The sequence below is a fragment of the Apus apus genome, chromosome 13 (genome assembly GCF_020740795.1).
Source record: "Apus apus isolate bApuApu2 chromosome 13, bApuApu2.pri.cur, whole genome shotgun sequence".
Taxonomy (NCBI): domain Eukaryota; kingdom Metazoa; phylum Chordata; class Aves; order Apodiformes; family Apodidae; genus Apus; species Apus apus.
The window spans coordinates 17404515-17428134 of record NC_067294.1 but is presented as its reverse complement, the minus strand read 5'-3'; the positions used below and the strand labels follow the sequence as shown (position 1 = coordinate 17428134).

At 54.3% G+C, this 23620-nt stretch overlaps 1 protein-coding gene across 1 annotated transcript in view; it reads right to left on the bottom strand.

The window, feature by feature from the left end:
- HDAC3 (histone deacetylase 3) overlaps nucleotides 1–23232 on the bottom strand; it is a 352192-nt gene extending 328960 nt beyond the window's left edge. Inside the window, exon 1 of the mRNA XM_051630907.1 lies at nucleotides 23136–23232. The gene's annotated coding sequence lies outside the window, so the exon portion shown is untranslated. The remainder of the gene's footprint in view (nucleotides 1–23135) is intronic.
- Nucleotides 23233–23620: the final 388 nt, after the last annotated feature.

The window sequence follows — 23620 nt, the reverse complement described above, 5'->3', positions numbered from 1 at the left end:
TCTTTTCTTTTCTTTTTTTAATTATTTTTGTTCCAATGTTTCTGTCCCCACTAATAGATTATCCCATTAGGACATAACCATATTTTCTGCTTGCAGAGTCTCTCTCTTTTCTCTCCACAGAAAACCTATTCAGGCAGATTTTTTTTAAAAAAAACCAAACCACCACCAAAAAAAAAAACAACCCAGAACTAAAACCACCACCACAGTGACAAACCCCCAGCAAATCGTTCCCCCCCCTGCATCTCAGACTGGAGAGAAGAAGCAACTTTCATTTCCTTTCCGTTTCTGCACACATCAAACACTTCCCAGCTCTGGTCCAAGCCCAGCTGACTCAGTGAGCTGGAGAAATGTGCATTCAGATGCAAGGATGAGCAAAAAATGCCCCGGGGCTGAGGCAGCCTGGGGATGGCACTGGGGGGGGAAAAGCCCATGGAGAGGGATGGGAATCATGTTCCCCACCTCTCTGCAGGGAGCTGGGAGCAGGTGCTGCTCTGCTCTCCTCTCCAGGTGGTTGCTTTGCCCCTTGAAAGTGGTTTTTTGTGGCATTTCTTGGCTGGGCCTTGAAGACAAAAAGCTGGGGCAGGAGGCTGTTTGCTGCCTGCCACTGTGGGTCTCCTCCAGCCCATCAGCACCCACTCCTGGGGAGGGAGGAGGAGCAGGAGGAGCACTTGAGGGGTTCCAGCCTCAGGGACACTCCTGCTGCTAACCCGAGCTGGCAGAGCAGGAGCAGGGCTGACAGGAGGTGTCTTTCCCCATCCCATCAGCTGGGGCTCTGCCACCCCACAGAGCAAGGCTTGGCACCTCTCTGCTGCCCGTGGTTACCCTGCCCACAGCAGCAATAGGTCTGTCCCTCTGCATTTGTATGGGTTGTGCTTTGTTGTGGTTTTTTTCCTGCCCTGAATCTGCCCTGATGCTCCTGCTGTGGGGCAGGGCTGGGTGATGCCCAGCACACCTCCCTGCTCACCAAACCCAGCTCCTCCAGAGCCAGGAGAAACCTTCCACACCGTGCCCTGCCCAGGGCTGTGCTGAAATCCAGGGAGATGAAATCTATGGCATTTTCCTTCCATTCTATAAAATAAATATATCAACCCATGCCTTATCTTCCCCCAAACAACACAGCAGGTTTGTCTCACTTGATCTTCTCCTGGTAAAGCCACGTTACCTTTGATTCTATTTCTTATTCACATCCTTCTACCTCCCTTCCCTTTCTGTTCCTGTTTCCTCTCTCCTCAACCTTCCACATTATTCACAAAAGCTTCCAGGAGTTTGGGGTTAATTTTTTTTTTCTTCTTCCTCAGTTTGTTCTTCAGTCAGTTGCCACTAATTAGATTATACCAGATTCATTTTAAAGACCAAAAAAAACCCAACCTTCCCCCCCTCACCCATGCACCTGTGACCCCATTTTTCCCCGTTGCTGCTCCTCTTTTGGGCCCCTGCCTTGACTGTGGTGGGAAAGCTCCAACATCCTCAGGGCTTCCAGTCCTCTGGAACTAACTTTAAAAGCCATCTACCAGGATGTCCCCTGTTGTTGTTGTGACTTTCCTGCCTGCTGGCTTGTCTGCAGCTGCAGCTGAGGTGCTGCTCCCTTCTCTGCGGGGCACGGGGGAGAGTTGTCACCACGTTTCGTAACAGCCCCCGCCAGTCGGACCCTGATTTGGAAGAGACTTTCTGCTTGGCTCCTGGAGGGAAATTCATTTCCCTTCCGTGTGCTGATGTTGGGCTAATTGGCCCCCAGACCCAGCAGATTTGCAGTCAGCAGGCTGCCCTGGCCAGTGCCAGAGAGCAGAGCCTCACGCCAAGACCGTGTCCAACGTCTTCTGAGCGATGGAGCTTTGGTCTTGGAAAGGCACCCGGTGCTATCAAGCCTTCATGGGCTCCTCTGGGGACAGCCCGTGGGAGAAGAGCAGCCCCCAGACCCAAGTAGGAACCCTCTTTTTTTTGCCAAGCAGCTTGGGTCCCCCTCCCCAGCAAAGGGCTGGTTGCTCTTCGTGGGAAAACCAGGTGGATGAGGCACCTCGGGACGGGCTCTGGTGGGTGGGCTGGTTTTTTTGGGGGGAGGGTGGGTGGGAGGCTGGCAGTTGGACACGCTGATCTTAGAGGTCTTTTCCAACAGGGCCAGCTCTGTGGTTCTTCAGCCCGTTTCTAACACCTCTCCCAGCAGGGGTGGCAGCTGGAGCACAGCTCCCTCAGCCCGGTGGCTTTGGGCAGCACAGCCCTGCGAGGCAACGCCTGCTGGCCCCGAGGAGGATGCAGTCCCTGGGGAAACTGGCCAAGTGGCCAGCAGTGACAGCTCTGCAGATATCCCTGCCAAAGCAAACCAGCATTCCCAGGTCCTCTGGAAGCTGCAGCTGACTCTCAGTCAGGAAGCCAGCTCAGCAAAGCCCTGGTCCCTGCCATTCTTTGGACACTGCAGAGTGTCTCTGTCTCTGCAGGTTTCCACCCACCCAGATGGTTTCTTTTGTCTTTAGCATCACCACATCTGGTAGATGCTCTTTCAAACACCTCTGGAAGGTGACTCTTCCAGGCATATTGGGACACCCATGTTCCCAGCAAGCTACTTCATCAGAGAGAGCTCCAGCCAAGACCACCTGTTCCTCTACCTGGAACCCCCACCCTGAGAAAAGGGGAGAAAAAGAGGTGATGGGAGAAAATCTAACTAGGTCACTGGAGTAAATAGAACTAGGTTGTGAATTACTCACCCATTTTCTGGCACCTTCACCACTCTGCTTTCACTCAAAGTGAGCCCATCTGGGAAATGGAAGATCTTCCTAGGTATGCTCCTCAGCTTGGCAGCATGGAGGCATGTGGAGACACTTCTGATCAGCTTCCAGGGTGCCTCAGCACTGCCCCAGGACTCGCTCTGCAGAGATACAACAGATGCTTTTGTGGGCTGCAGCACCAGCAGCCTGGCCAGCAGAGCCAGGGAGAGGACTGATCCCCTCTGCCCCACTCTGGTGAGACCCCCCTGCAGGGCTGGGTCCAGCTCTGGGATCCCCAGCATAGGAGAGACATGGAGCTGTTGGAACTAGTCCAGAGGAGGACACAGAGATGATGGGAGGGCTGGAGCAGCTCTGCTCTGGAGCCAGGCTGGGAGAGTTGGGGTGTTCAGCCTGGAGAAGAGAAGGCTCCAGGGAGACCTGAGAGCAGCTTCCAGTGCCTGAAGGGGCTCCAGGAAAGCTGGGGAGGGGCTTGGGACAAGGGCAGGGAGGGATGGGATGAGGGGGATGGATTAAAACTGGAAGAGGGGAGATTGAGATTGGAGATGAGGAGGGAATTCTGGAGTGTGAGGGTGGTGAGAGCCTGGCCCAGGTTGCCCAGGGAAGCTGTGGCTGCCCCATCCCTGGCAGTGTTGAAGGGCAGGTTGGATGGGGCTTGGAGCAGCCTGGGCTGGTGGGAGGTGACCCTGCCCATGCAGGGGGTTGGATCTGGATGATCTTGAAGGTCCCTTCCAACCCAAACCGGTCTGGGATTCTATGCAGAGCTGCAGGGTGAACTGGGAGGCAGTGAGAGAGAAACATCACCCCAGAGGATGATTCCTATGGAAAAGGCTCATGTCAAAGACAGAGGAAGCTTCTGGGATGCGGGAAGGGAGCACATCCCACCCTGAACAGCAGAAGGGAGAGGGATGCTGACCCAGCAGGCCCAGCCACAGCTGCCCAACAGCCACCTGAAATAAAGACCAGAGCAGGAACCCACACCCAGCTGCACTTCTCCTTAGTCCAAGCAGTGGTGTGTTTGCTGCTGCCTTGTGCTCACTGACCTGGAGAACCCACTGAGCGTCTTCAAGTTGGTAGGCAGAAGGTGTGGAGGGTGGAAGCTGTGGTAGATAGATCAGATCTTACCCCTGGACCCCAGAACTGCACAAGTCCCACAGGGAAGCAACATTTTACTACCAAAAGGTGGGAATCCTCGATTTCCATGCTTCCCCAGGAGAAAGAGGGTGAACAACCAGTGACACAAAGAGTTGTCCCAGCTGCATAGCTTGGAGCTGCTCCATCAGCAAAGTGTCCCTGCTTGACATGATGAACAATGAAGGGAATTTCAAGAACAAGGTAATACAGAAGCTGTCAGGGAAAGAAGTGGGCTCTTTTTTTTTTTCCTTTCCCCCTTCAGTAATTGAACAAAAGATGTTTGTTCTACTACGAGACCTCATGGCACCAGTCAAAGCAGGTGAAACTCAGTTTAATGTTCTCATTAAGGCACCGAGTTATTTTTATTCCCTGGATTAAAAAAAAAAAATATGTCCTAATAGATCTGGAGAGTCTGCGTGGGGGTGAAAAGTTCTGTGAGTAAAGAGCAAGCCAGAAGGTTCCCTTTTTGCTTGGTTTTTTTTTGAAGTAAAGCTGGTGTGCTCATGTCCCTCTGCAGGTCACTGGAGGCAACCAGCAGAGGGGGAAGCCCTGGAGCACATCATGGTGGAGAAGATTCCCGGGTTTCAGGGGGAGGGGGTGGCCACTGCAGATCTGCAGAGCTGTCACTGAGCCCATTGGAAGCTGTCACATTAAAAAAAAAAAAAGAAATAAAAAGAAATGCTTTGAATAGACAAGCTGCCTCTCCAGGGAAGATCAGCTTTGATCCTGTTGGGGAATCGAGCAGCTCTTGCAAAGATGCAAATTGATGAAATCCCAGCACCTGGTGCGTTCCTGCGTGGGGAGGATATTAAGGAATCACAACATCTAAGAGCACTCCCAGCAGTGGGGAACCCCACCAAATTGTTACTCGGTGCTCCCTTCCCCAGAACCAGCAAGATCTGAAGATTTCCCCGAGCTCCTGCCTCTCAGCTCAGGGTACTGAAGAGACCATGACAGCCTGGGGAGCTGCTGTGAGGTGGGTCTCCCAAGACAACTGCCACACAGCCCCCCCAACCCCCCTTCTGAGGGATTTCTGAACTCCAAAGTGGGGGGGTTATTTGAATAGCAAGGGGAAGGGTTCACTCGGTAAGCAGGGAGCCCCCAGAGTGGCAGAGTTGGGTAGCAGGGAAAGAAAGAGGCTTTCTGCTGACCTCTGCTCTTGGCCAGCGTCCTCAGAGGTGGGTCCTCCTGTCCTGCTCTGCTCACAGCCAACATGTGGACATTAGGTTCTTACCCCAAAGCTCAAGGGAGCTTTCTGTGCCCCGCTCCTCCTCAGGGTCCCCAGGGACTGCAGGTTTTGGGGGTCTCCCTGGGTACCCCCCCCACCCACCCAGCCCCACCACCTCCTGGAGCACAGCAGGCAGAGCTGTGCAATGGCAGGGCTGCACACCAGGTGACCTTCTGCCAGGTCCTCCTGGCAGATCCCAACACACAAAGGTGTGGGAACCCAAAGCTGGTCATGCCTAACCAGCTTCCCTAAAACACAACAAGAGAATCCAACTGGGGAACAAGCCTTTGTGAGGACACTGGCACCAGCCAGAGGAGCAGCTGGGCAACAGCAGGCATGAAATACCTGGATCCTGGGATAAATCTCATACCTCTTGTTCTCTTCTCAATGGAAGAAACCCTCCAGAAGAAGGACACTTAGTTTTTCCATTGACTACCACAAGACAGACATCACCAGCCCATGGTGGAGCTGCCCAAACCACCCAAGGAGGCTTGGGATGCTTCCTGGCAGCTGAGCCACCCTAAAGGCCCATGCAGGGCATGGGTGCCCTGTTGCAGGGACTCTGGAGCTGCCTGCCCCCCAAGATGCTGCTCTGAGCCTCCCCAATAGCCAGATCACTCAGGGAGGGGGGGATGCAAAGGGTTGGGCCCCCTGGACACCAACTGCTCTCTAGGCTGGCTGGCTGGCAACAGACTTTGCTGGAAAGGTGACCCCATGGAAGAGAAGACCCTCTGGTGGTCTTTTGCTGTGGGTGCAAAGGGAAGCTGTCTTCTCCCCCTCAGCTTCCAGGCTGACCAAACAGCTCTTAGAATCATAGAACAGTTATAGTTGGAAGGAAACATAAAGATCATCAGGATCCAACCTCCCTGTCATGGGCAGGGACACCTCCCACCAGCCCAGGCTGCTCCAAGCCCCATCCAACCTGCCCTTCAACACTGCCAGGGATGGGGCAGCCACAGCTTCTCTGGGCAACCTGGGCCAGGGTCTCACCACCCTCACACCAAAGAATTTCCTCCTCATGTCTCACCTCAATCTCCCTCTTCCAGTTTTAATCCATTCCCCTCATCTCATCCCATCCCTCCCTGCCCTTGTCCCAAGCCCCTCCCCAGCTTTCCTGGAGCCCCTTCAAGCACTGGAAGCTGCTCTAAGGTCTCCCTGGAGCCTTCTCTTCTCCAGGCTGAACACCCCAACTCTCCCAGCCTGTCTCCAGAGCAGAGCTGCTCCAGCCCTCCCATCATCTCCTTGGCCTCCTCTGGCCCCTCTCCAACAGCTCCATGTCTCTCCTGTGCTGAGGGCTCCAGGACTGGACACCACTCCAGGGGAGTCTCACCAGAGCAGAGGGGCAGAATCCCCTCCCTGGCCCTGCTGCCCACACTTCTGCTGATGCAGCCCAGGACACAATTGCCCCTCTGGGCTCCAGTCCTCACTGGTGGCTCATGTGGAGCTTCTCATCTACTACCACCCCAAGTCCTCTCCTGCACTCAGGCAGCCACCCCAACCCCAGCAGCTCTTTCAGGAGCCAGCATCTTCTTCCTTCTGCAGGCACAGTGGGACTGGCAAGTTTTTTGCCCTGCAGAAAGCAAAGTGGACCTGCTGTGACCTCGAGCTGCTTCCCCAGGAACGGGCTTTGACCCCCATTCTGTAAGTGGAAGAACTTGCTGCTCAACCTCTGCTTTGACCTTGGAGCACAGGCAGCCTGTGTTGCCCCTGCACATCTCTGGGAAAGGCAAATCCAGGGTGTTCAGCAAATCTCTTTGTCTAACAGGCTCATTTCTTCTCAAGAATTCATTTCAGAGGGATTCAGTGGCATTGACAGAGGTGGCACTGGTAATTTCACTGCTCCTAGTCAGGATGGAGCACTTCATCCTCTGCCCTACAAGTGGGTCACCCTGTGAATTGCTCTGGGCTTCAGGTTGCAGAGCCTGATTTATTCTGGCTGTGGGGCAGCAGAGCTCTTCCCCAGAGCTCAGCCAGCTTTGAGATTGCATCAGGGTTCACCAGCAGCACAGGGAGCTTATTACTCCAGCACTTGCTTCAAGCTTCCACGGCTGGAAAAGACAGAATCCTCAGGAAGCTTCACGTGGGTGCTAGAGCTCCTGACATATGCTCTGGAGGAAACTGAGAGCTCCTCCAACACAGCGTGGTGTGTCACCAAACCTCCAGCAGGTTAACAAGAAGAAGGAGGAAAAAAAAAAGAGATGAAAGGGTTCTCCTTAACTTCTGCTCACATGAGGAGCTGCTTCTTTCCCCAAGAAGGGGGCTTGGCTGAGGAACCCGCTCACACGTGGGGTCTCCCAAGGCTCCTGCAGATGCACGGAGCCCTTGCACCCAACACAGCCCAAGGGACAAACCCAGCTGCTTCATGCTCCAAGCCAGGCAAGACTTGTCCCCAAACACACAGCTCTTCACATGCTGGAGAGAGAGACCCAGCACAGGGGTAACTAGGGTGCAGAGGGAACCCCCAGTTGGACTTGGCTGGCGGGTCCCAAGGACCTCAGTGCATGAGAGCTCACCAATGGTCTGGAAGTGGTTGTAAATCCTGGGTCCTGGAATGGGAAGGGACCCACCCTTGTCACTCGTGCCCCACTCTGCAGACATCTAGAGCCAGCAGCACTCTTGGCACTGGTGGACCCCCTGAACCTGGGCTTCCCCAGCAACAGCTGGACAGAACACAGGAGACCTGCAGGGCAGCATCTCACCAGGGCCACCCATCTGTTTGGTCCATGCTTGTCACTTACTCCTTGCTGTGTCCTGGTTGTTACTCATCCTTTTCTAAACACCCTGGCTTACACGAGCTAGCCATCTGGTCACCTCTCATCACACATACCTGCCCACCCCTCTCTCTCCAGCCAGTTTGCCTGGTTTTGGTGGGACTCACCCAGCATTTCTGTCAGAGATGTCCACCCAGCAGCTCCTGCATTGCACAGTACCCTGGCTGCCCCAGGGCAGACCCGAGGGAGCTTTTCCCCATGGCATAGGAGACCTTTCCACTCCTCATCCTAGCCTGCTCCAGGCAACTCATGATCTGGAAGACTCTACGAGCAGCCCCTTAGGATGCCATTTGTTTCTTGGAATCATAGAATAGAATCATTCAGGTTGGAAGGGACCTTAAAGATCATCAAGTCCCAACCCCCTGCCATGAGCAGGGAACCACTAGATCAGGCTGCACAAAACCCCACCCAACCTGGCCTTAAAAACCTCCAGGGATGGGGCATCAACAACTCCCTGGGAAACCCATCCCAGTTCCTCACCACCCTTAGATTGAAAAATTTCTTCCTCATATCTCACCTCAATCTCCCCTCTCTGTTTAAAACCATCACCCCTTGTTCTATCACTGTCTTCTCTGATGAAAAATCCCTCCCCAGCTTTCCTGGAGCCCCTTCAGGCACTGGAAGGTGCTCTCAGGTCTCCCTGGAGCCTTCTCTTCTCCAGGCTGAACACCCCAACTCTCCCAGCCTGGCTCCAGAGCAGAGCTGCTCCAACCCTGGGATCATCCCCATGGCCCTTCTCTGTCCCCTCTCCAACAGCTCCATGTCTCTCCTGTGCTGAGGGCTCCAGAGCTGGACACAACACTCCAGGGGGGGTCTCACCAGAGCAGAGGGGCAGAATCCCCTCCCTGGCCCTGCTGCCCACACTTGGACCAGGATGGCTGTGAAGTCCAGGTGCCCCAGGGCTGGGGTACTGGCAGGCTGAAGTAGCAGTGAGCCTCAGGAAGGGAGCAGCTCCAGCAAGTACATTGCTGCCTCTTCAGCCCTTGTTCTCCCTGCAGCTTCATCCCAGGAGGACTTCTGGCAAAGAGATCCCACAGGGACAGGAGAAGGAGCTGAGGGCTCCTGAAACACCAGCTGATGCTTCTGCTGCGATGAGCTGACATGCTGCTCTTCCTCAGCCATTTGCCCCATAAGAAATGGGGAACCTGCTCCTCCAGTGCTGCCCAAAATCCAGTTTCCCAGCTCCATACCCGTGCAGGGCCCTGTCACACCTGGACCAAGATTCCATCCATCCCTGGTGGGATGGAACCACAGTAGGAAGTGGAGATGGCTGATCTTGGGCCACACACCAGCAAGGTCAGAGCTGCTGGTGTTCACCAGCTTCTCCATGATGCACAGAGAGTCTCTCTCTGGTCCCTTTGGAAGGACGAGGTGTCAAAACAACACGTCAGAGCAGTGGGGACAGAATCCCAGGAGGACAGGTTTGGATGGACCATCCCAGAGATACTTCCAAAGAGCTCTCCGCCCAAGGCACAGGTTTGGTGGGAAGCAGAAGGCAAGGAGGCATTTTCACAGGGTGGGTCTAACATGTGAAAACCACAGGAGCCTGGAAAACAGCTGGAAAGGGAGGCCAGTCACCTGGCCTCACATCCTGGGCAAGCAGTGGAGTTGGCAGGTTCTCTCCAGGGTGACAGGGCTGGAGGTCAAGGCATTGACAGAGCAGGAGTTAACATCAGGCTGTCATCAAGCTGGTGCCCCCTTTCTCTGTCAGCTGTGTCCCTCATTTCCTGGCCGTGTCCCTCCACAAGGCCCCAAGGAGTGGGGAGCCCTGAGGCTGAGCAGGCATAGGATCTGCATCCTGGGCTCCCGTGCTCCCCATCCCTCGGCAGGGTCAGGGCAGGAAAAGCCTCCAAGAGTTGCTCCCAAAACCCACCCCAGCTCTTCTGGTGGCCCCTGCACAGCACAACTGCAGCTGCAAGGATCACCTAAATATAGCAAAGTTTGTGTCTGCTGTGTTTCCTCTTCCCTCCCTTCCTCCAGCCTCCTGGGCCATCACCCCTGCCATCCTGTCCTACTCATTCCCTCCAGTTCTTCCTTCATCTTGCCCAGTTCCCACCACCCCCCATGCCCAGGAGCAGGCAGCCCTCACACCAGCCCTGTCCTTACCTCTCTGCTGGGCCCGTTGCTTCCCAGGGATCTTCTTAAGGTCTCTGGGACCCAGCATCACCCAACCCACATCCCCTCTTGGGATTCAGGGAAGTAACAGGGGCCTCTTGCTGCCCCCACCTTGCAATTCCTCTGGGTCTGCAGCTCACAATGGCAGCCACCACAAGCTCCTGCTTGTAGAGCAGAGTGTTCTCTGCCCAAGGCTGCTGCTCTCCAGGTGTTTCACTTCCACTGCATTTGGCCTGGGGTTGTTTTCCCCACAACACAGGAACTGCCATTGTCCCTTCCTACCTGCAGATCCAGCCTCTCCCAGCACCTTTGTGTTTGCATCTTCTCCCAGTTCAGCTGCAAATGTAATTAATGAGCTTCTACATCATTACTGCTCCACCAGCTGGAGTTTAGTATCTTCCCCCCCCACCCCCTCTCCACTACTCCTGACTATCAAGACACACCAAAAGCCCATTGAGATCAGTGCATGGATGAGGTTAACCCCTAAACCCAGCCACAGAAATGATTTCTTCCCATTCTCTGTATTTTTTGGGACAGCTCTCTTCACCCAAGCTGCTCCTGCTGGCTGCCAGGCTGCAGCCTGGGTGGGGGTCACACCTGGAGCAGGGCTGGAGCATCCAACACCACCAGCTTCAGTCACAGAATCACAGAATTGCTGGAGTTGGAAGGGACCTCTAGAGATCTTCTGGTCCAACTGCAGCAGGATCACCTGCAGCAGATCCCACAGAGCTGCATCCAGGTGGGTTGGGAAGGTCTCCAGGGATGGAGACTCCAGACCCTCCCTGGGCAGCCTGTCCCAGGGCTCTGTCACCCTCACAGGAAAGTTCTTCCTCATATTTCAGTGGCACTTCCCATGTTCCAGCTTGTACCTCTTGCCCCTCGTTCTGACACTGGGAACTACTGAGAAGAGCCTGTCTCCATCCTCCCTGCACCCACCCTTGAGACACACACACTGATAAGGTCTCCCTTCAGTCTTCTCCTCTCCAGGCTGAACAGCCCCAGCTCTCTCAGCCTTTCCTCATCAGAGAGATGCTCCAACCCCCCAATCATCTTCATCACCCTCCCCTGGACTCTCTCCAGCAGTTCCCTGTCTCCCTTGAACTGGGGAGCCCAGAACTGGCTGCAGTTCTCCAGCTGTGGCCTCACCAGGGCAGGGTGGAGGGGAAGAATAACCTCCCTCAGCTCCAGCACCTTTGCAACCAGCCTGGCTCCAGTTTCCCAATGCACCCAACTCACCTTTCCTGCTGAGATTTGCCCTGGACTCCCAGCATTTCCCAGCCTTTCATTCCAGCCACCAGAGCAGGCTGGGGTGAGAGGGTGAGTTGCTGGAAAAGGGCAGCAAGGGGTTAAAATTCTGCATTCCCAACAGGGCCCCTGGCACAGCTCAGTGATAAGCAAGGCTGGAGTCTGGAAGAGCTTGCACCAGGATTTTTGGAGCAGTTATTCTTCTTTCCAAAAATACAAAGTCATTCCTTTGAAAGGAAAAAAAAGAAAAGAAAAATAATATATATATAAAAAAAAGGGGGGGGGGGGGGGGAAAGAAAAACACCACGAGGGCCTCTAATCTCCTCACTGCAGAGTTTCACCTCCTGCTCCTCAGCCTTTCTCCCAGCACCCATGGCAGTGGCAGGAGGGGAGCAGGGGGTGGCCCAGCTCCCCCTGGCACTGCCAGGGACACCAGCAGCAGAGCAGAGAGACAGGGCTGGCACCACAGGGAGGGCTGAGTCCCCAGCCAGGACCACAGCAGCTGAACCCAAGCTTGGGGCAACTCCTGTGCAGCAAAGCTGGGGTGATTCAGGCTGGGGGAGGACCACGGCACAGTGACCCCCAGGCTTTGGCCACCCCAGGGCCAGCTCTGAGGAGCTCTGCAAAGAGGATGTGATCCCCCAGGAGAGCCCTCTGGGCAGTGGCTCATCCTCCCACACACCCCTCTCCCTGCTCTGCAGCACAGCCTCTTGTCACCTGAGCACTGAGGTTCAGCAGCACAGGCTCTGAGCACCCCCGGGTGATGGCCAGGATGCTTCTCACTGCCAACCCCAGGCAGCTTTCCACCTAATTCTTCATGGGAATCACCACCCACGAGGGATTTGGCTTGTGGAAGAGCCGAGCTGCTGGGGGGAGGTGGGAGATGGCAGAGGTGTCCCCAGCTCCAGTCCCAGCTTTGTCTCTGGTTACCTGGACAGGGCAGCACGAAGGCCTTTCTCACAAGGACATCTAGTGGCACCGTGACAGACGGCACAGGAACCTTGGCCACCTGCACCCCCAGCCCCCCTGACCCTCCCAGCCTCACTGCTGGAGAGGCCAGAGGAACCAGGGAGATGATGGGAGGGCTGGAGCAGCTCTGCTCTGGAGCCAGGCTGGGAGAGTTGGGGTGTTCAGCCTGGAGAAGAGAAGGCTCCAGGGAGACCTGAGAGCACCTTCCAGGGCCTGAAGGGGCTCCAGGAAAGCTGGGGAGGGGCTTGGGACAAGGGCAGGGAGGGATGGGATGAGGGGGATGGATGAAAACTGGAAGAGGAGAGATTTAGGTTGGACATGAGGAGGAAATTCTTTGGTGTGAGGGTGGTGAGAGCCTGGCCCAGGTTGCCCAGGGAAGCTGTGGCTGCCCCATCCCTGGCAGTGTTGAAGGGCAGGTTGGATGGGGCTTGGAGCAGCCTGGGCTGCTGGGAGGTGTCCCTGCCCATACAGGGGGTTGGATCTAGATGATCTTGAAGGTCCCTTCACACCCAAACCAGTCTGGGATTCTGTGGTTCTCTCTGAAGCTGAACCCCAGGGTTTCCATGAGAAACACAACTTGCAGCAGCTCTGACCTGGGACACAACTTTCTGAGATGGTGGCTGAGGGTCAGCACATTGCAGCTAAGCAGACAGCTCTTCCAAACCATCCAGCTTCCTGGACAGAAACCCCAGGGCAAGTGCCACAAGAGGAAGTCAAATCCGGGTTTTGGAAGGGAAAGGAAACTGGCTCGAGGGAAGAGGAACAGCACAAGTGGGTGGTGGGGAGTTCCTGGGACACCAGGCATCTCAGGAACATCTGGGGGTTTGCAGTGATCCAGCATCCCTGGAAATCCTGTTGCCAGCCAGGAGATGAGTAACTGTGTCTCATCCAACACCACCAATGAGTTTATCCAACACGGATGCAGGAGGGGAAACAGACCAGTGTGCTCCTCACAGGAGGGTTGGAACTGGATGGTACATAAGGTCCCTTCCAACCCAAACCATTCTGTGGTTCTATGAACACAATAACCTTGGCCAGCTGGTACTCAGAGAAAGGATAGATGTGGTGGTCCAGGAGGCTGGGTGTGCCCACAGCATCACTGGAGTCACAGACACACTCGTGAGGATCCGAGTGCTGGGAGCCAGTGAAGAGCAGAAAAGAAACCCCAAGAACCCACCAGGAGCTCAGACTCTGACCCTAGAAACAAAAAGCCAGATGATGTCTAGAAAATTCATCCATCCACGTCGCTCATGTCAAGCCCCAAAACGTTCACACCAGCCCATGGGAAATGGTTGAACAAGTGACAACCAGGCTCTCCTGAGGAGAAGAGAGCAGCAGCTACAGGACGTGCTTTAGCAAGAAGAAGGTGATGAGCTAAGCCTCGAAGTTAGTGATTTCTGTGACTTCATCCCTCCATTAAAAATGCAAGTAGAGGCCGTTTGGTGTTAGCTCTGCTCCTCAGATATTGGATGGAGTCGATTCTCAGTCCTTCCCTGGATGATCCTTTTCTGGTTTTTAGCAAAGGCCGTTGGAACAGAATGGGAAATTAAAGCCATTTTTCTGACGGCGGCGCAGAGATGGTGACCATGAAACAGGAAAGCAAAAAAAACCCCACAAAACCCAAAAAACCAACAACCCACAACACAAAAAACCCAAAGGAAAAGCAAATACCTACCCAAGTGCCTCCCTGTTTAGGCAGCAGTGATTTCAGTGCTGCTTTCATTTAAATAAAGGCTGCGGGTGATGTGCCCTTTTTGTGATGGAAACGCTCTTCAGGTCCAAACCATCCCTGTTAGAATCTGAAGAGGATTGCTCAGGAAACAGCTGGGTGTTCTCAGGGTTCAAGCCATGGCTGGATGGTGTTGCCCAAGCATGTGGGGCTGGCTGGAGGTGACTCCTGCTTTCCCATCTACATGGGTCTGTGGGTGTGTTGTTCTGCTCTGGAGCATCTCAGACCTTTGTGGGCTTGTCCAACAGCTCATGGTGTGGGCTGAGCAGGGGGCCCTTTCAGACCCTACTTGCCAGAAGTTCTGGAAGTGTTTTTAAGCTCAAGAGGGACAAAAACCTTAACTAGAGGGAAAGCTGAGCTTGGGAGAAGGGGTAGCAACATTGCTGAGGTCATCTCTTGTCCCAGCTCCCTGCATGCCAGGAGCACCTGGGGTGTTGCAGCTGAACCTCATGGTTGTCTTTTGTAGGTCTCTGCAACCTTCTCCTTCCCCTTTGTGCCAGGGTCAGGGCTCTGCCCACCTCTCCCTTCATCCTTCCTCCAGCTCCTTGGCTGCACAGGAGAACTGGGCTATTCTGGCCCATGGTATGATGAGGTCTCCTGTGCTGCCACTGTCCCAGCAGGACACCCTGCACCAGTGCCTCCCACCCTGCTCTCTGCCTGCCTAGGATGGACTTTCTCCCCAGTTGAGCCAGGGTTTGTGTGCCCACCTCTCTGCAAGGGGACAGGAGCCTCCCAGGCTCTCATGCTCATCCTAGAACATCTTGCTCCTGGATAGGTCCCTGTCTTAGCGACCAGCCACATCCCATCATAGAATCCCAGACTGGTCTGGGTGTGAAGAGACCTTAAAACTCATTGAGATCCAACCCCCCTGCATGGGCAGGGACACCTCCCACCAGCCCAGGCTGCTCCAAGCCCCATCCAACCTGCCCTTCAACACTGCCAGGGATGGGGCAGCCACAGCTTCCCTGGGCAGCCTGGGCCAGGTTCTCACCACCCTCACAGCAAAGGGCCCAAATACAACACAGGCATCACCCTCAAGACCCAAGTGTTACCTGTTGACATGGGCCATGGAAGGTCCCTAGGGATGGAAGATGTGGGCATTCTGCTTGCACTTGCAAGATCTCTTCTAGCTGTCTCACAAGCTCCTTCCATTCCTTCTGACCTGCCCACCAGCCATTCCATGGCAGTGGTGTCACCAGCACAGTCACTCTCACCTTTGCAGCCAGCAGGCTTCCACAGATCCCTTGCTGAAGGAGAATTTTTTTGCTCTCCTGGTGTGTTATTCAGTGATAACCAGACGTAAAACTGGCCTTTAGAGACCCAGCAGGAAACACTGCACCCACTGTTCAACACCTCATGACACATGTCAAGCACCAACAATCTCTGAAGACTCATTTCCAACTGAAACAGAAGTGGCACCCAAGACTATGTAAAATACTCTTGGAAAACAACTTTTCCTGCCTCAGTCTTGCTTGCTAGAGGGGTTCCTGCTCTCAGGGATCAGTAATGGCCACCTGCTCCCTAAGGGAAGGGGAGCCAGGAGCTGAGGACAACAAGCCCAGCATGGGCAGTGTCCTCACCCCCAGGCATCATCCCACAGGAGGTAGAACCAGCTGCTGGCACCAGGGTCCAAAAGCAGCCCCAGACTCACTCAGCAATGAACTGGGTCCAGGGTCCAGCCACAAGAGCAGAAGGAAATGAAGCCAACCAGGACTGAGCTCCAGCAAAGGTCCAAGGTCCATCCAGGAGGTAGGGACAGAGAGACCCACCTACAAGGTAGCTCAGAGAGAAAAAGAAAGGCCAGGGCTGCTTTTAAATAGGACTCCTGAGCCATGGGTGAGGTGTGGGTGGGACCCAGGTGAGGTTGATCAAGGCCATTAAGGTCTATTAGTGCAGTCAAGGATCTGCCACCTCCTAGAGCCAATGTGTGATTGTGTTGCCAAGGTGTTTGGAGATTCCCTGAAATGAGTCTTTTTCTTCAGAGTTTTCCTCTGCCCTTGAGCAGCTGAACCCCTCTCAGCCTGCAGGTGCACCTTTGGCAGCAAGGTGCAATCATATCATGATGAGTTCAGTGATTGAGTCAGAGGAGAGGTCAAACCATCCCGGTGCCAAACCCAACGTTACCTCAAAGCACAGTGAGCTGAAGGACTGAAGGGAAGAACATTGCAGCAAAAAAAAAAACAAGGGGTAGAAACTGCGTGTGGTTTGGCAACCCCGGGGCTGGAGGCACTGGAGCAGCTCTGTGTGACAGACACCTGAGTCCATCAGGAAACCCACAAGCACCCCCTGAACGTCCCCAAGGAAGGAAGTCCCCGTTTTTACACCTCCTAGTGCAACGTTCCCTGGGAGGGCAAGGGCACTGAGCTCAAGGCCTCACCCTGAGGTGGTCTCCCCATGACCAGGTCTGAGCAAGCAGGACAACACGTGTAGACACAGTGGAGGGTCTTTCCCCCACTCCCACGGGGGTGGATGCTGTTGAGCCTGTAACTCATGTTTCGTTGAGAGCAAATCCCTTCAATGATCATGTTGAGATGGATGCAGCACATCCCTAGGTGAGCAGTTTCAGGAGTTAATTACCCTGCCTGTGAAACCTTTGTGTCTTAATCCCAATTTGAGTTTTTCCTGCTTTGGTTCCACCTGTCAGCCACTTGAGCCTTGTCTTTGTCTGCTGGATTAAAGGACCCTCTGCCATCAGAAATCTCCTCCCTGGAAGTGCTTTGAGACCATGATCAAGTCACCTCTCAACTTGCCCTCTGATGAGTTAAATAGATTGAAGTCCTTAATCCTATCATCTCACCCGGGTTTTTCTGACCTTTTTTCATTCTTGCAGCTCTTCTCTGAGCTCTCTCTAGTATATATATATATATTTTTAATCCATGATAAAAGCATGGATGCCAGAATTTGATACAATATTCAGTGCTGCTCTCCCACGCTTGATATCATTTTTCCATCCTCCCTAATAACCCTTCACAATCTGTAACTGTCACATGCAGCCACATTAATTACAAGCTGGGCTGGTGTCCTGCTTATCTGGCTTCCCAAGCCCTCTCTGCACCACTGGGTTTGCTGGAACACTCCCAAATCTCCACGTGTAGATGATAGTCCTTGATGCAAGAACCACAGCACTGTCTTGGGTGCCTAAAAGGCACCTGGCTCACTTGGCTCCCACCTGACAAACCAGCTCACAGCTTCACTGGTGTAAAAAGCTGCTTCACATCTGGGTCTAGATATGGGTTCAAAACTCTTCTACTGTGCTGAGCTGGTCCCCAGTGTCAGGGCATCTCCTTCTCAGCCCTGAGAAGTTCATGACTTTTGGGTGAAAATGCAAGATTAAAGCACAAACAGCAGCCAGACAGGCTTGCCAGCTGCTGGAGATGTTCTTCACCAGGAAATGCCACAGTTGTCCCCTTGTTTATCCCACCCTGTGGTCCCAGCATGGACTTCTGCGACCTTGCACTAACACTAACACACACACAAATAAAAAAGAAGGAAAACAAGGGATTTTCAAGACTTTTTCCAGCTGCTTTCTTTCTCCTCAGCTCCCCATCCCAGCAAGCTGCTATCTAGGACACACAACCAGTGCATGAAATCACTTCTTCTGCCTCTGCTCCAAGGCTACCATAGCTGGTCCAACCCAAGGCAGAGGAGGCAGCTTTCTGGGAGGTAATTGGCAGGGCTGCCTTTGGTCCTGGCACAGCACACCCATGGACATGGCTCCAGGTGTCCCAGGGCACCTGGGGCAAGAGGCAGCTGTGACAGGTCCATCTGGGCTGGAGAGCCTGAGGATGGGCAGGGCTGTGAGGATGGGCTGGGCTGTGAGGATGCACAGGGATGAACAAGGACAGATCATCAGATGAATGGATTCCCAACAGGGATGCTGGGAATTGTGTTCACTGTGCATCTCAGTGACCCACTTCCCAACCTTCTTCTTCCCTAAGTGGAATCTCCTTTGATTTCCAGCCACTCTGCCTCTCCCCTGCTGGTCAGAAGCCACTGTCACCATGTCCACCCCAAGGCCCTCTCAGCTGACTGGAGGTGCCACTTCTTTTTGCTGTCACAAGAAGAACCCACCACCCAGCTGGGCCTGCCTGCAGAAAGGAGGGATTTAGCAGGGCAGCCACTTCCTGACATGCTGCAGGAAAGCCAACATGTTCTGGATCACCAGGATAACCAGGGTGGTCTGAGACCCCAGCTCCTGGTGTCGGTTCCCTGGGCTGTCCTGTCAGCCAGGGACAGAGCCCTGGGAAATCCCACGGGACTAGTGGGCAGCCCAGCAGAAGCAGGGACCAAGAGGTGAAGATTTTGGCAGGAACTGAAGGGAGTGGCACACGAGTGGAAGTGCTGGGGTGTGGAAGGAGCAGAGGGAGGGCAGAAGAGGGACACGGGAAGGGCGTATATGATGGTCCCCATGTGAGGAGGAAACCAAGGCCACACAACAGCTCCAGCCACTGCAGTGGAAAAAAAGGTCAGGCAGGTAGAGACAAGGGCTGGGCAGAAGCCATGGAGAAAGCAAGAGGAGGAACATAAAGGCAAGGGCTGGAGCCATGAGATAGCCAGGTAGGCAGGCAAAAGGCAAGGAAAGGCAAAAGAGAAGCTGTGTCTGCCCCATCCCTGGAGGTGTTGAAGGGCAGGTTGGATGGGGCTTGGAGCAACCTGGGCTGGTGGGAGGTGTCCCTGCCTATGCAAGAAGGTTGGGACTGGATGGTGTTTAAGGTCCCTTCCCACCCAAACCTACGAATTTCTACAGATCAGCCAGCACCCCTGTCCCATGGCTCAGGGGGTGGCACAGGGTGGACAGACAGGAGGTCACCACCACTGGCAGCACACACCGAAGCCTCCCCCCACATCACCTGTCCCACCCAAAGAAGAAGCCAGACAGAAGGAAGGAGACCTCAAAGCCAGCCTCTCTCATGTCTCTGTGTCACAGCAAGTACAGTGGATAGATGACAGGGATCCAGGCGTCCTGCACCTCGTGAATGTGTGAGCAGAAGGGAATGCACGCGAGAGAAATCAGTCTCCTTTGAAAAGAAACACTTCATCTCCTATATGGACCTTCTGCTGAGCTTCATGACACTGAGGGAGCTCTGTTGCCACTGTGCTGCAGCAGAGATACTTCAGATTCCAGATGTTTTGCATTTTCTGTCTATTTGTAATAACAACGATAACCATCATCCACAACAGAACCATTCTTACAGGTTGTTGGGGGTTTCTTTAACCTAAATGGAAATGCCTCCCGAACGTTTTGTTGCTTATATTCTGGTTACCATGATGTACATTGCAAAGGTGGATGTGGACCCTCCTGGCTTATTCCTGCAGGGCACCCACTGCTCTGGAAGAACATCACCCCTGCCTGCAAGGTTTTCCAGTTGCAAAAATGATGACGGGGCCGATGCTGGTGAGAAGCGTTTCTCCGAGGAGAAAGAAATAAGATCTAAGAACATGCTGAAGCACAGCCAGATCTGAGGGTGCATTTCTGTAAGGATTTCAATTACAAATATTAAGGACGTTGTCGTTACCAAAACCTCCCCAGTCACAGCCCTCCCCTGCCACCATCAGTGACAACATTCACTGGAGACAGAAATACTTGATAGTTTATTCTCTGGTTTCGGATGAGGATACCATTGTTTTAACAAATGGGGCAGTGCTTTTTGAGATTGAGGTGGGTTTTTTTTGGCTTGTGGGAAAGCTCTGCCCTTCCAGCAGCAAGATCTGGCTGGCCAGACCTCCCTGGCAGCCTCAGGAGATGTTGGGTTCATTCATTCCCAAAAGCTGGGCAGATTAAAGTGGTGAAGGGAAGACCCCACCATTGCAAGTCATTTGTCTTCCCTGCTCAAGAGCCTCTCCAAACCCATACCCAGCACAGGAAAACTTCATAGGATTGTAGAATGGTTTGGGTTGGAAGGGACATTTGAGATCATCTAGATCTAAACCCCTGCGTGGGGATTGCATCCCAGTAGATGAGGTGTCTCCAAGCCCCATCCAACCTGCCCTTCAACACTGCCAGGGATGGGGCAGCCACAGCTTCCCTGGGCAACCTGGGCCAGGCTCTCACCACCCTCACAGCAAAGAATTTCTTCCTAAAAACTCACCTCAATCTCCCTCTTCCAGCTTGAGACTATTCCCCCTTGTCCTCTCCCTCCCTGCCCTTGTCCCAAGTCCCTCCCCAGCTTTCCTGGAGCCCCTTCAGGCACTGGAAGGTGCTCTAAGGTCTCCCTGGAGCCTTCTCTTCTCCAGGCTGAACACCCCAACTCTCCCAGCCTGGCTCCAGAGCAGAGCTGCTCCAGCCCTGCCAGCATCTCCATGACCTCCTCTGGACTCTCTCCAGGAGCTCCACGTCCTTCTTGTGTTGGGGACCCCAGAGCTGGACACAACTGGGGGTCTCAGGACTTGGGAGCTCTCCTGGCACCTCCCCTGTGACTGCGCCTGTTGAGCAGACCATTTTAACAGGATGGATTTCCTTCCAACCACTCACGGCTCCAGCCCCTTTTACAACATCAACATCACTTCCCGAGAGCAAACGCGTCCCAGCCGAGATGGATGTGGCCCAATAATCACAGATCCCTTCATTTCAGCTAAAGAAAAAATGTTCAGCAACGAAGACCAGCCAAAGAAAACGACCATTACTTCTTTTATTTCATTTCTAACTTCGATTCAAGCCTGATTACGGAGAGTTCACGTTACAGGAACTTTGCAGCCTCTGTATTATCCTCTGGCGAGGGCACGAAATCAGCCCCACATCGTGCTGGGTTTGTTAGGGGATGTGTCATTAACCACCATTCACCAGGAGCCACAATTTCTTCTGCAAGGTCAGAAACCTGTTCTGTGTTCCAAAAAAAAACCAAAAAACACCACCAACAACAAAAAAAAAGGAAGTATTGTACGTTTGGGTGGGATGAAATCTCTTCTCCAGGGGTATGTGGCCAATTGAGGACAATAAAAATCCCAGAGCTGCAGAAAGAGCCTCCCTGTCCTTTGGACATGGCAGGGACAAAACCCCCAGGTGATCACACAGCTGAAGCAATAAGAGGCTCCAAGTTACAACAGGGCAATTCCACTGTTATGTCTCCTGCTTTCTGTCCCCAACACAAAGGCAATCTGGGCTCTTTCCCTCTGATTATTTTTGGTTCCCATTAGCTGGAAAGAATCAGATGTGTCCCTTGTACATACTCCAGGCTCCAGCAGCATGTTTTTTTTCCAGCACAGCTTTGCCATTAACCCTTGGGCACCCTGCCTCCAAAAACTCCTTCCCCAGCTCCACACTGGACCTGCCAACTGGTTTTTAGAGCTGTTTGTGAGAGAGACCTTAGAGCAGCTTCCAGGGCCTGAAGGGGCTCCAGGAAAGCTGGGGAGGGGCTTGGGACAAGGGCAGGGAGGGATGGGATGAGGGGGGGTGGATGAAAGCTGGAAGAGAAGAGATTTAAGTGAGACATTAGGAAGAAGTTCTGTAGTGTGAGGGTGGTGAGACCCTGGCCCAGGTTGCCCAGGAAAGCTGTGGAAGGCCACGGAGATGCTGGGAGGGCTGGAGCAGCTCTGCTCTGGAGCCAGGCTGGGAGAGTTGGGGTGTTCAGCCTGGAGAAGAGAAGGCTCCAGGGAGACCTTAGAGCAGCTTCCAGTGCCTGAAGGGGCTCCAGGAAAGCTGGGGAGGGGCTTGGGGAGTGAGAGGACAAGGGGGGATGGATTAAACCCACCAGGTGGGTTGCTGGTGTTTTGGCCTGGGAATTGCAGGAGCTGGAGGAGCAGGAGGTTTGCATGAAGAGCTTGGCCAGCCCCAGTCTTGTCCCTGGTTTTATCAGCCAGGGCAGAAACTGGGCTCCACAGGTGTCACCTCCTGCTCCACATCCATCAGCCACCCTGCCCCTCTGCCAGTGGCTGTGAAAGCCCCCCCAGGGATGGGAGGGCAGGACAGTGAGCAGGCAGTGCTGGGAGGCAGGGGAGGGGGCTGAGGGGTGTCCATCCCCAGCAGCAGGCAGCCACCTTCCCAGCCCCACGGGACTCAGGGAGTGTTCACCGAGCCAACAAGAGCTGGAAATGCAGGAGAAATGAGCTCCCTCGGGGCCGGCTGATCAGAGCTGCCCTCAACCTCCCTTTCCTCTCCTGCCTGCTGTGCTGGAGGGCAGCAGCTGCCTGCCTGGCCTGGGGGCTGCTGATGGCCAGAGTCTGTCTGTCTGTCTGTCCTGGGGGGTTGCTGATACCCAGAGTCTGTCTGTCTGTGTGTCCTGGGGGGTTGCTGATGGCCCAGTATCTGTCTGTCTGTCCTGGGGGGGTTGCTGATGCCCAGTGTCTGTCTGTCCTGGGGGGGGACGTGGCTGAAGGCCAGCAGATGCTGAGGGGGCTGTGAGGAAAAGCTGGGAGAGCTGGGGCTGTTCAGCTGGAGAGGAGGAGGCTGAGGGGGGATCTGCTCAGTGCTGGGCAGTATCTGCAGGGGGATGGGGCCAGAGTCTTCTCAGGGGTGTCCAGAGACAGGACAAGGGGCAATGGGCACAAACTGGAGCACAGGAGGTTGAACCTGAATAGGAGAAAATACTTCTTTGCTGTGAGGGTGACAGAGCCCTGGGACAGGCTGCCCAGAGAGGCTGTGGAGTCTCCTTCTCTGGAGACATTCCCAGCCCACCTGGATGTGTTCCTGTGGGATCTGCTCTAGGGAATCCTGCTCTGGCAGGGGGAATCAGTCTAGATGATCTCCCTTCCAACCCCCACCATGTTGTGATTCTGTGATTTTTAGCTGATTCATGCAGTATGGCCAAGCTTTTGGGGCAATCAGCCCCCTAAAGTCTCTAGTACCTGGGTTTAGGTCTGTCTGTTCCTGCCATCCCATTGTCTTGACACGAGGTGACTGACACCAGTTACACATTTTTGTTTCCTAAGTTAATTCAGAGTTACATCCCTAAAGGTTTCCATGTAGAGGGAAGCAGGGTGAGGAGGGGAGGAGAGGGTGCTTCACCCTGGGGGCTGAAGCTGTGGGACATCAAGGGTGAGCCAGCCCAGACAAACCATCCTGGCCCCAAGCTGCTGCACAGGGGTTGCTGGGTTCCCAGCACTGGAGGGGCTGGGGAGGAATAGCCCTGTGGTCCCGTTGGTCCCCCCTGGTGCTGCTACCCCTGCAATCCACCAACTACGTGGTGCCTGCAGCAGCCTGGCTCTTGGGGGGTCACAGTCATAGAGTCACCAGGGCTGGAAGGGACCTCTGGAGATCATCCCATCCAACCCTCCTGCCAGAGCAGGGTCACCTGCAGCAGATCCCACAGGAACACATCCAGGTGGGCTGGGAATGTCTCCAGAGAAGGAGACTCCACAGCCTCTCTGGGCAGCCTGTCCCAGGGCTCTGTCACCCTCACAGCAAAGAAGCTTTTCCTTATGTTTATCTTGACCCTCCTGTGCTCCAGTTTGTGCCCATTGCCCCTTGTCCTGTCTCTGGACACCCCTGAGAAGACTCTGGCCCCATCCTCCTGCCACCCCCTGCAGATATTGCCCAGCACTGAGCAGATCCCCCCTCAGCCTCCTCCTCCCCAGACTGAGCAGCTGTCTCAGCCTTTCCTCAGGAGGAAGATCCTCCAGTCCCCTCATTTTCTTTGTGGCTCATTCCAGTAGTTCCTTGTCCTTCATCAGCTGAGGAGCCCAGAACTGGGTCTTCCCCCTCCTTTCATACCATGGCATGAAGCTGCACCCACCCCAAACGTGCCATCAGCAGCACCCAAGCTCTCCAGATCCCAGA